We start from the raw sequence: 12,718 nt of genomic DNA, 5'->3' as shown, positions 1-12,718 counted from the left end.
CTTGTTGGCCCTTTTGCCTTCACTCTGCGGTCCAGCTCACCCCAAACCATCTGGATTGGGTTCAGGTCTGGTGACTGTGGAGGCCAGGTCATCTGGCGTAGCCCCCCATCACTCTCCTTCTTGGTCAAATAGCCCTGACACAGCCTGGAGGTGTGTTTGGGGTCATTGTCCTATTGAAAAATAAATGATGGTCCAACTAAACGCAAACTGGATGGAATAGCATGCCGCTGTAAGATGCTGTGGTAGCCATGCTGGTTCAGTATTGTTATGCACACGCCCGGGCTGAGCGGCGTGTGCGTGTGATTATAGTGATTCCACTGGACCATGAACCGGAGAGTGCCTGGAGGGGCGTGACTAAGTATCTGGCCGATCCGACCAAGATGGCACGACGGCATACGACGCCAGTGCACCAGGGAGAAACCGGGCAGAGGGACCAGGTGCTACTCCAGGTCAAACTCCGGACACGGGGGTTGACCCACACAGGGATTACTGGATCAGGCTGGTTAGGCTGGCGCACAGACTGGAGGGTACAGGCAGGCACGACTGGTATGCAGGCAGGCGGGTAAAGGCAAGCGCAGCTAGAGTGCAGACAGGGAGGCACTAGCAGGTAGGAACACAGGCGGGATAGGACCCAGTACACACTGGGACTCAGGAACAATACAGGTAGAGGGGTACAGGCAAGCACAGCTAGAGTGCAGACAGGGAGGCACTAGCAGGTAGGAACACAGGCGGGATAGGACCCAGTACACACTGGGACTCAGGAACAGGCAGGTTAGGCTGGCACAGACTGGTGGATATAAGCAAACACGGCAGGTATGCAGATGGGTGGATACAGGCGAGTATGCAGGCAGGGAGGTACTGGCCGAAAGGACGGGCTGGAGCACAGAAAGGTTAAGACCCAGTACAGACTGGGTCACAGAACCGCAGATGCGGTAGACAACCACAGCAGAGAGGGAACGCCCGAAGCGGTGGGCAAGAACAGAGCAGGACGGGGCTGCAGGAGCAGCGAGCACAAGCAGGGCAGGACAGGACTGCCGGAGCAGCGGGCAGAAGCAGGGCAGGACAGGACTGCCGGAGCAGCGGGCAGAAGCAGGGCAGGACAGGACTGCCGGAGCAGCGGGCAGAAGCAGGGCAGGACAGGACTGCCGGAGCAGCGGGCAGGGCAGGACAGGACTGCCGGAGCAGCGGGCAGAAGCAGGGCAGGACAGGACTGCCGGAGCAGCGGGCAGAAGCAGGGCAGAACAGGACTGCCGGAGCAGCGGGCAGAAGCAGGGCAGGACAGGACTGCCGGAGCAGTGGGCAGAAGCAGGGCAGGCTAGAACCACCGGAGCGGTGAGCAAAGGAGTCAGAGCAGGCTAGGCTGAGTAGGGGGGACAGGGCTCTGTTCACACGGAACAGACAGGAAGGGAAAGGCAGAGCCAGACACCCACAGGGTACTAGCAGAGAAGTAGCGAGTGGACCACAAACTCACAAACGGGAGTACAGAGACAACAAGCAGGAGTTAGGTACGAGTTCAGACTCTGCAGAAAAAGGAAGGGAACGGACATAGAGGCAAAACAGGTAAAGGATAGGAGAGAGTTCAGACTGGAACTGAGTGTACGGAGGAGACCGACACTGCAGCGGAATACAGGAGCGGGTCTGGGAATACGGCCCCCAGAGAGGCAGGACGAACAGGCAAGGTGCGTGTTCAGACAGGACAGACAAGATACAGGAGCAGGTCTAGGTAATCGGCCCCTAGAAGGCAGGAGGAACAGGCTAGGAGCGTGTTCAGACAGGACAGACAAGATACAGGAGCAGGTCTAGGTAATCGGCCCCTAGAAGGCAGGAGGAACAGGCTAGGAGCGTGTTCAGACAGGTCAGACAAGATACAGGAACGGGTCTAGGTAATCGGCCCCTAGAAGGCAGGAGGAACAGGCTAGGAGCGTGTTCAGACAGGCCTGGAAATACAGCCTCCAGGATAGGCAGACAAGAGAACACAGAACGGGACCTGGCACCTTCAGAGTGCAAGCACACACTGAATGAAACACTATGCTCAGGCAGGGATAGATGGGAGCAGCTGAGCTATATACCAGGTGACAGACAGCAATAGGCTGAGGACGCACAAGGGGTGTGACCCACAGCAGGTACAAAAAGCAGGAAGTGATCGGGCGCCGCCCTTAAGCAGCAGAAACAGACACAAACAGACAGCATGGAGGGAAGCCAGAGAGATATTCTGGACAGGAGATCAAGTGCGCGCTCTTGCACAGTGGGAGATGGACCACTATGCAAGGACGCCGCCAGGTATGTTACAGTACCCCCCCCCCCCTTACGCCCCCTCTTCTTCAGGCCTGCCAGAATCTTCCGCAGGGAATTCGAGGGCCAATTCTTCACTTCGAAGAGATCACTTCCCCTGTCCACCGGAAAAACTGGTCTCCTCTGGGTAGCTAGGATGCTACCTCCCATCCAGCCACCCTTAGCAACAGACGAAACGGGTGGAGTACCAGGAACAGCACACAAGGAAGTCTCTCTCCACATATTTTCAGGTGGCACCCCAGAGGGTACAGGAGACAACTGGAAGTCCTCCACCGGGTTGGAGGGGGACAGAGACTTGGGGGTAATCTCTGCTTCGAGGTACATCTTGTCAAGCTCACAGGAAGAAATAGACGGGTTATCAGGTACATAATGAGGAAAAGTCACTGTCTCTTTGTTTTCTGGTGGTACCCCGGAGGATTCAGGAAACAACTGGAGGTCCTCCGCCGGGTCAGAAGAGTGCAGAGGCTCAGAGAAAACATCTGCTTCAGAGTACACTAGATCGGACTCACTGGACGAAGCAGGCGAGGTATCGGGTACAGAGTATAGGAAAGTCTCTGTCCATTCTCCACCAGGTGGCACCCCGAAGGGTTCTGGAGACAACTGGCGGTCCTCCGCCTGGTCAGAGGGGTGTAGAGACTCACGGGTAACCTCTGCTTCAGAGTACACTAGGTCGGACTCACTGGACGAAGCAAGCGAGGTATCAGATCCAGGATATAGGAAAGTCTCTGTCCATTTACCACCAGGTGGCACCCCGAAGGGTTCTGGAGACAACTGGAGGTCCTCCGCCTGGTCAGAGGAGTGTAGAGACTCGGGAGTAACCGCTGCTTCAGAGTACACTAGGTTGGACTCACTGGACGAAGCGAGCGAGGTATCAGGTACAGAGTATAGGAGAGTCTCTGTCCTTTCGCTACCAGGTAGCACCCCGAAGGGTTCAGGAGACAACTGGAGGTCCTCCGCCTGGTCGGAGGGGTGTAGAGACTCGGGAGTAACCTCTGCTTCGGAGTACACTAGGTTGGACTCACTGGACGAAGCGAGCGAGGTATCAGGTACAGAGTATAGGAGAGTCTCTGTCCTTTCGCTACCAGGTAGCACCCCGAAGGGTTCAGGAGACAACTGGAGGTCCTCCGCCTGGTCGGAGGGGTGTAGAGACTCGGGGGTAACTACCACTTTGGGGTACCCATTGTCAGGCTCACAGGACGAAGCGGACAAAGTATCGAGTACCGGGTGTAGAGAATTCTCTCTCCATTTGTCATCGAGTGGTATCCCGGAGGATTCAGGAGGCAACAGGGGGTCCTCCGCCAGGTAGTAGAGGTGCACAGACTCTGAGGTAACCACAGCTTTGGAGCATCCTTGGACATGCACACCGGTTAAAGTGGGTGAAGCATCTGATGCCGGGTGCAGGAAGTTCTCCTGTGTGGAGTCTGGATGGGCAGAAGTTTCTTCGGGCAGGAGAACTGATGCACTACCCACGCACATTACCCGTTGGGGCTTCTCCGGGATACAGGGAGATGAAGCTTCAGTAGGGACTTCAAGGTTGGGGTCAGGAGGTCTCAGGGAGGACAGACCCTGGCGTGACGGCTTGCCTCTACGTCTAGCACGTCTGGACTGCCTCTTGAGGTTGGGAGAAGTATTCCGGAAAGCGTAGTCACCCTGTGAGGATTCTGGGTGGGCAGTAGTCTCATTGGGCTGGAGGACTATTGCGCTACCCACACACATTACCCATTGGGGCTGCTCCGGGATATTGGGAAGTGAAGCTTCAGCAGGAGCCTCCGGGTTAGGATCATCGAAGACCATTAGAAAGGCCACCAGGAAGGCCATTAGGTCCAGGAGGATCGGATCCTGTGTTTCATATAGGGGGTTGATCCATTCCAAGGCATCACCCGCCAGGTAAGACATAATGAATGCCACCTTAACCCGATCGGTGGGAAAACATAGAGGGTAGAACTTGAAGTGTAGCATGCATTGCTCCACAAATGCACGACTTTGTCTAGGATCCCCATAATAACGTAGCGGATCCGCGGGAACGAGAGCAGATAGATCCATCAGGACGGGTGCGTAATTCGCCTGGAACTCAGCTAAAGGAAAAAAAAAAAAAATTTATTTATTTATTTTAATGCATGTATTCGCTGGAAAACTTCTCAGAGAGCGAAGGCCGTGGGGCTCAACGGGAACCATGGCCTGAGCATGCTGTTATGCACACGCCCGGGCTGAGCGGCGTGTGCGTGTGATTGTAGTGATTCCACTGGACCATGAACCGGAGAGTGCCTGGAGGGGCGTGACTAAGTATCTGGCCGATCCGACCAAGATGGCACGACGGCATACGACGCCAGTGCACCAGGGAGAAACCGGGCAGAGGGACCAGGTGCTACTCCAGGTCAAACTCCGGACACGGGGGTTGACCCACACAGGGATTACTGGATCAGGCTGGTTAGGCTGGCGCACAGACTGGAGGGTACAGGCAGGCACGACTGGTATGCAGGCAGGCGGGTAAAGGCAAGCGCAGCTAGAGTGCAGACAGGGAGGCACTAGCAGGTAGGAACACAGGCGGGATAGGACCCAGTACACACTGGGACTCAGGAACAATACAGGTAGAGGGGTACAGGCAAGCACAGCTAGAGTGCAGACAGGGAGGCACTAGCAGGTAGGAACACAGGCGGGATAGGACCCAGTACACACTGGGACTCAGGAACAGGCAGGTTAGGCTGGCACAGACTGGTGGATATAAGCAAACACGGCAGGTATGCAGATGGGTGGATACAGGCGAGTATGCAGGCAGGGAGGTACTGGCCGAAAGGACGGGCTGGAGCACAGAAAGGTTAAGACCCAGTACAGACTGGGTCACAGAACCGCAGATGCGGTAGACAACCACAGCAGAGAGGGAACGCCCGAAGCGGTGGGCAAGAACAGAGCAGGACGGGGCTGCAGGAGCAGCGAGCACAAGCAGGGCAGGACAGGACTGCCGGAGCAGCGGGCAGAAGCAGGGCAGGACAGGACTGCCGGAGCAGCGGGCAGAAGCAGGGCAGGACAGGACTGCCGGAGCAGCGGGCAGAAGCAGGGCAGGACAGGACTGCCGGAGCAGCGGGCAGAAGCAGGGCAGGACAGGACTGCCGGAGCAGCGGGCAGAAGCAGGGCAGGACAGGACTGCCGGAGCAGCGGGCAGAAGCAGGGCAGAACAGGACTGCCGGAGCAGCGGGCAGAAGCAGGGCAGGACAGGACTGCCGGAGCAGTGGGCAGAAGCAGGGCAGGCTAGAACCACCGGAGCGGTGAGCAAAGGAGTCAGAGCAGGCTAGGCTGAGTAGGGGGGACAGGGCTCTGTTCACACGGAACAGACAGGAAGGGAAAGGCAGAGCCAGACACCCACAGGGTACTAGCAGAGAAGTAGCGAGTGGACCACAAACTCACAAACGGGAGTACAGAGACAACAAGCAGGAGTTAGGTACGAGTTCAGACTCTGCAGAAAAAGGAAGGGAACGGACATAGAGGCAAAACAGGTAAAGGATAGGAGAGAGTTCAGACTGGAACTGAGTGAACGGAGGAGACCGACACTGCAGCGGAATACAGGAGCGGGTCTGGGAATACGGCCCCCAGAGAGGCAGGACGAACAGGCAAGGTGCGTGTTCAGATAGGACAGACAAGATACAGGAGCAGGTCTAGGTAATCGGCCCCTAGAAGGCAGGAGGAACAGGCTAGGAGCGTGTTCAGACAGGACAGACAAGATACAGGAGCAGGTCTAGGTAATCGGCCCCTAGAAGGCAGGAGGAACAGGCTAGGAGCGTGTTCAGACAGGTCAGACAAGATACAGGAACGGGTCTAGGTAATCGGCCCCTAGAAGGCAGGAGGAACAGGCTAGGAGCGTGTTCAGACAGGCCTGGAAATACAGCCTCCAGGATAGGCAGACAAGAGAACACAGAACGGGACCTGGCACCTTCAGAGTGCAAGCACACACTGAATGAAACACTATGCTCAGGCAGGGATAGATGGGAGCAGCTGAGCTATATACCAGGTGACAGACAGCAATAGGCTGAGGACGCACAAGGGGTGTGACCCACAGCAGGTACAAAAAGCAGGAAGTGATCGGGCGCCGCCCTTAAGCAGCAGAAACAGACACAAACAGACAGCATGGAGGGAAGCCAGAGAGACATTCTGGACAGGAGATCAAGTGCGCGCTCTTGCACAGTGGGAGATGGACCACTATGCAAGGACGCCGCCAGGTATGTTACAAGTATGCCTTCAATTTTGAATAAATCCCCAACAGTGTCACCAGCAAAGCACCCCCACACCATCACACCTCCTCCTCCATGCTTCACGGTGGGAACCAGGCATGTAGAGTCCATCCGTTCACCTTTTCTGCGTCGCACAAAGACACGGTGGTTGGAACCAAAGATCTCAAATTTGGACTCATCAGATCAAAGCACAGATTTCCACTGGTCTAATGTCCATTCCTTGTGTTCTTTAGCCCAAACAAGTCTCTTCTGCTTGTTGCCTGTCCTTAGCAGTGGTTTCCTAGCAGCTATTTTACCATGAAGGCCTGCTGCACAAAGTCTCCTCTTAACAGTTGTTGTAGAGATGTGTCTGCTGCTAGAACTCTGTGTGGCATTGACCTAGTCTCTAATCTGAGCTGCTGTTAACCTGCGATTTCTGAGGCTGGTGACTCGGATAAACTTATCCTCAGAAGCAGAGGTGACTCTTGGTCTTCCTTTCCTGGTGCGGTCCTCATGTGAGCCAGTTTCTTTGTAGCGCTTTGTGGTTTTTGCAACTGCACTTGGGTACACATTCAAAGTTTGCCCAATTTTTTGGACTGACTGACCTTCATTTCTTAAAGTAATGATGGCCACTCGTTTTTCTTTACTTAGCTGCTTTTTTCTTGCCATAATACAAATTCTAACAGTCTATTCAGTAGGACTATCAGCTGTGTATCCACCAGACTTCTGCACAACACAACTGATGGTCCCAACCCCATTTATAAGGCAAGAAATCCCACTTATTAAACCTGACAGGGCACACCTGTGAAGTGAAAACCATTTCAGGTGACTACCTCTTGAAGCTCATCAAGAGAATGCCAAGAGTGTGCAAAGCAGTCATCAAAGCAAAAGGTGGCTACTTTGAAGAATCTAGAATATAAGACATATTTTCAGTTGTTTCACACTTTTTTGTTAAGTATATAATTCCACATGTGTTAATTCATAGTTTTGATGCCTTCAGTGTGAATGTACAATTTTCAAAGTCATGAAAATACAGAAAAATCTTTAAAAGGTGTGTCCAAACTTTTGGTCTGTACTGTATATATATATATATATATATATATATATATATACATACCAAAAACTCCAAAAATTGAGACAGGGCATATGTTGTCATACGTGCAATGCATAGATGTGCAGTGACACTGTGGCCATTTGACAAGCAGAACGTGAGATAAAAACAAAATGAGCAAATATCCTGTAGTAAGAAAGTAAATAAGAATAATACATGTAAATAACATAGGGCATAGGGTGCTTAGCTGCCACTGGTTAAATAAAAAACGTAAAAGCCATCCCATCATGACACGTCACATACTTATATATATATACATACACATATATATATATATATATATATATATAGGTACCCCAAAAAATGAGAATTATTTATTTTTTATTTAACATAACATCTTGAAAACATTAGTCCTCTTCAAAAATCCTGTCCATTAGATGATTTTCACTTGTTCCAACGGGTTTTCCAGAGTTCGAAACATTTTTTATCTTCTTCTGAACTAATGCTGTTAAATGCCTCCAGCTATTTTCTGTTAACCTCTTTTTTGTCCTGAAAACGCTTCCCTTTTAGTTTTTCTTCATCTTTGGGAATAAGAAGAAGTCGCAGGGGGGTATGTCGGGTGAGAAGTCATTGTCATGCCGTTTTTGCTAAATCCTGGTTGATTTTCTGCGCTGTGTGGGAAGGGGCGTTATCATGATGATGCCAGTCCCCCGATCGCCACAGTTCAGGTAGTTTTTTTCTCACTGCCTCTCTCAATGTGGGCGTGTATGTATCCGCCCTCGGGATACAACTCATGCGATACACACGTCCCTCTCCTCCTCTCCCCGTGTATGGGTATAACACACTGATACATCACTTACATCGTCATTTCTGGTCTCATGACTTCCGGTCCGGACTGGCTGTGGAACACTGATCATCACCGGCAACCGTTTACCTCTAATTATGGTTATGATAAAATACATTGAACATTCATGGAGAAACATATTCCCCACGAAGTCTTGTGGGTCACGGCAATACGCGTAGGGTTCTCCCGGCATCTCCTCTGACACCACAACCCCTCTTTGCACATACTGACAGCAATGGGTAATATTCTACCACCTCATTACATGCACCTTTTCATGCAGTCTCTGGCGTGAGATGGCTCTATGCTTGGATTTTACCGTTCTTTTTTTATTATGACCCACTAGAACAGCTACATTCAACCGTGTAAAGTGTTTGACATGATAGGCATTTCTATATACCTCTCCCAGAGCAACCCATTTTTGCATGTTCATGTATGCTATTGCCTCCTGCCTTTGGTTATCTGCTAGGAATATATTTAGGACGTCTTTTTGTTATATTTGTATGTACTGACTTTATTCTACATACAATAGATATTTGTACGTATTGGGAACTGTATATGATGACACTACCTTGTGTAGTATCTTCCCACTTTTATGATGGCCTTCTTTCCCTTGTTCATTAACTGTCTGGGTTTCTGTATTGTATTTGGGATTTACCATTGCTAGTGTGGATTTGGCTATAGATTGTGCATCTTGGGGTCTGTATGCTTATTATTTACTATTATTGATGACTATTGTCATGTGGGAAACAGTTGTATACCATGTCTATGGTTTTTAAATGCTTTTAATAGTGTGCTTATGTTCAATAAACTTTTTGCGATTTTTCTATTGGAGGTGTGCATGTACTTATGTAGTGCCTTTTGTAATGCCTTCAAATCCTCCAGATGATCCCATTCCAATACCGCCCGGACTTTTGCTGGATCCATGCGAAAACCGGTGGAGGACAACACATATCCTATTAAAGGCATCTCCTCAACTGAGAACTTACACTTCTCAGGCTTAATATATAATTTTTTGTCTCGAAGAATATGTAAAACCTGCCTGACGTGAACCTGGTGCGACTCAAGGTCAGGAGAATAAATTAGTATGTCATCCAGATAGGCAGATTCGTGGTTATCTATCAGATGACTAAAAATGTAGTTTATGAAGTTTTGAAAGACAGCTTGTGCCTTTGTCAACCCAAAGGGCATCACCAGATTCTCATAGTGTCCCTCAGGCGTGTTAAACACTTTTTTCCACTCATCCCCCTCTTTAATTCGGACAAGATTATACGCCCCCCTAAGGCCCATCTTAGAGAACCATTTTGCCCCTTCAATTTGATTGAAGAGGTCAGGAATGAGAGGAAGCGGATAAGGATCACTGACAAGTTCAAGGAAATCCAGATAAGGGCGTAACCCCCCCATCTTTTTTCTTTACAAAAAAGAAACCAGCGCAATGGGGAAGAGGATGGTCTGATATGACCTTTAGTCAGGCTTTCCGTGATTTAGTTTTTCATGGCCTGCCTCTCCGAACCAGATATGTTATAGAGTCTGCTCTTTGGCAGCTTGGCCCCCGGAATGAGATTTATAGTGCTATCATAAGGACGATGGGGAGGGAGTTTTTGGCACCCCTGCTCCGAGAACTCTTCCCCAAAATCTGACAGGTAATTAGGCACAGACCGGGTATCCACCCTTGCCAACCGGGTACCCAAGCAGTGCTCTTGACAATACCCACTCCATTTAACAATCTCCTGAGTCTGCCAATCAACAACAGATTTGTGCACGGTGAGCCAAGGGAGTCCCAGTACTACAAGTGAGGGCAGACCCTCTAGCACATAGCAGTCTAACACGTCAGTGTGCATAGCCCCCACCTGAAGCCACACGTCACAGATGACTTGAGTAAAGTGCCCTTGTCTCAAGGGGGTGGAGTCGATGGCGACAATGTGAATGGGTCTGGACAGTGGATGTGGGACGGGGACTTGGACCTGGACGAACCTAGAGTCGATCAAATTTAACACGGCCCCACTGTCCAGAAAGGCCCACACCTCCGCCTTAACTCCACCCACATGAACCACGGCTGGTAGAAAAAATTGTGTCTTACCCATGGAGGTGATGAATACACCCAGGTTGCTAACCTCCCAGCAACCTGGGCTATCAGGCTTCTCCGGTGGTTGCTTACACTGGGAAGGACACATGCCTACGAAATGTCCCCTTTTCCTACAAAAGGAACACACTCCCCCTTACGACGGACTACAGTCAATTTGCCAGCGGAGGATGCCGCTCCCACCTGCATGAGATTCACAGTTGGCTCAACGCTGACTTCCCGTGACCCCGGATCCCCCACACACGGACTCCCTATGTCTCTGGCAAAGACGGCAGTCAACCCGGATCGCCAGAGACATGGCTGTCTCAAGGAAGTCTGGAGTCTCATACAGGGCCAAGGCATCCTTCACACTTACTGAAAGCCCCTCACAAAAGAGACTACCAAGTGGGGGTCGTTCCACATGGTATCCGTGGCCCACTTCCGAAACTTGGAGCAATATTCCTCCGCCGGCCGATCTCCTTGCTGAAGTTGGTGCAGTGTGGACTCCGCTAAGGAGACACGATCGGGGTCATAATATATATGGCCTAGAGTCCGCAAAAACCCCTCCTCCGTCTGGAGCGACGGTGAATCAGGAGCGAGAATATTATGCCCACATGTTGCTCCTCTGAATCTGAGGAAACGGAATGTAGCCTGAAGTACAGTTCACAGGTCTCTCTAAAGACCACAAAGTTGTCCCGCCCCCCAGAGAACCTGTCAGGCAATGCAACCTTGGGCTCCACTATGGTTTGTCTGAGAGACGAGACACCCACACCCGATGTATTAAGGGACCGCAAAACCACTGTGCTTAAATCCGCCACCTCCAGACTGAGCTACTGCAATTGCCCCGTCAGAGCAGTAAAAGGATCCATAATGGAGCAGAAAAAACGGTTATGGTCAGAGATAATGTCACAACACAGCTGTCGGGTGACTAGAGATCAGGGGCTCCTACCCTGACCCTAACACTACAGGGTGCTCTAGCTCACCCTATTCCCCGGGATACCTCTGAAGGTGAGGATGCCAGGGCCTCCGCCAGGGGCGGACTGGCCCACCGGAGGATCGGGAAAACCCCCGGTGGGCCCCGAGTCCCGATGGCCACGCCCCCAAGCTCCACCCCCTATCCTTCATGGGCCCTGAACAGAGGGCCCCCCGGTTCGCTAATCATATCGGTAGCACTGCCGATATGATTAGTGATGGGCTCTCTACAGCGGCAAAGCAGGGAGAGCGATCTCCCTGCTCTGCCTGCTGCCGCAGTGCCCCTCTGCCTCCTTTGCGCAGCGCGACACTGCCAGCGCGTGCACAGGGGGTCAGTCTCAGGGCGATGACGTCATCGCCCTGGGACTGCTTCCTGTGTGATGATGTCATCGCCCTGGGACTGCTTCCTGTGGAGGACGGACCCGGCGTCGCCCCAGGCAACTCGGCACGCGAGTATGAAACGCGGGGGGGGGAGAACCCCTGGCCGAGGCTGGCAGTAAATACTACTGGGCAATGGGCATGATTATCATCATGCCCATTGCCCAGCATGTCCTGCTGCCAGCCTCTGGTTACTGGTACTATGCCCAGCAGCATGTACTACCACCAGTGGCTGGCAGAACATGCTGGGTGGGCATGATAGTACCACGGAGGCTGACAGGACATACTAGGCATGAATCATGCCTAGTATGTCCTGTCAGCCTCTGTGGTACTATCATGCCCAGCATGTCCTGCCAGCCACTGGTGGTACCATCATGCATGCCCATTGCCCATTTTGTTTTTTATTAAAGATGGAGTCCCTACATGTGTTTTGTGCTTTATTTTTATTAAAACATTTTTTTCTCTGTGTTGTGTTTTTTTTCTGTTTACTAGAAATTCATTGTGGCCATGTCTAATTTGGCTTGACGCCATGAATTTCAGGCTGTTGGAAGAGCTGGATAAAGTGCCTGGAAATGGCGCTACGATGAATGCGCCAATTCCAGGGGTGGCTGCGGGCTGCCGTTTTCAGCATGGGGGCCCAGAATGCTTGGGCCTTACCATGCTGAGAATCCCAGCCCCCAGCTGCCTGGTTTTACCTGGCTGGCGATCAAAATATGGTGGGCGCCCACGCATTTTTTTTATTGTTATTTTTTTAAATAATTAAAAAAAAAAACATTGGCCTTTCCAGACTTTTGATCAGCAGCCACGGTAAAGCCAGGCAGCCAGAGGTGGCAGCCCTTAGCTGTCTGCTTTATCTGCGCTGAGAATCAAAAATTCTGCGGAACGCTATGTCATTTTTGTTTTATTATTTATTTATTTTC

This window comes from Phyllobates terribilis, unplaced genomic scaffold, assembly GCF_046119375.1.
Source record: "Phyllobates terribilis strain yellow unplaced genomic scaffold, ASM4611937v1 Scaffold_142__1_contigs__length_4687701, whole genome shotgun sequence".
NCBI classification, from domain to species: domain Eukaryota; kingdom Metazoa; phylum Chordata; class Amphibia; order Anura; family Dendrobatidae; genus Phyllobates; species Phyllobates terribilis.
The sequence above is the reverse complement of the archived record's forward strand: the minus strand, read 5'-3'. Positions refer to the sequence as shown.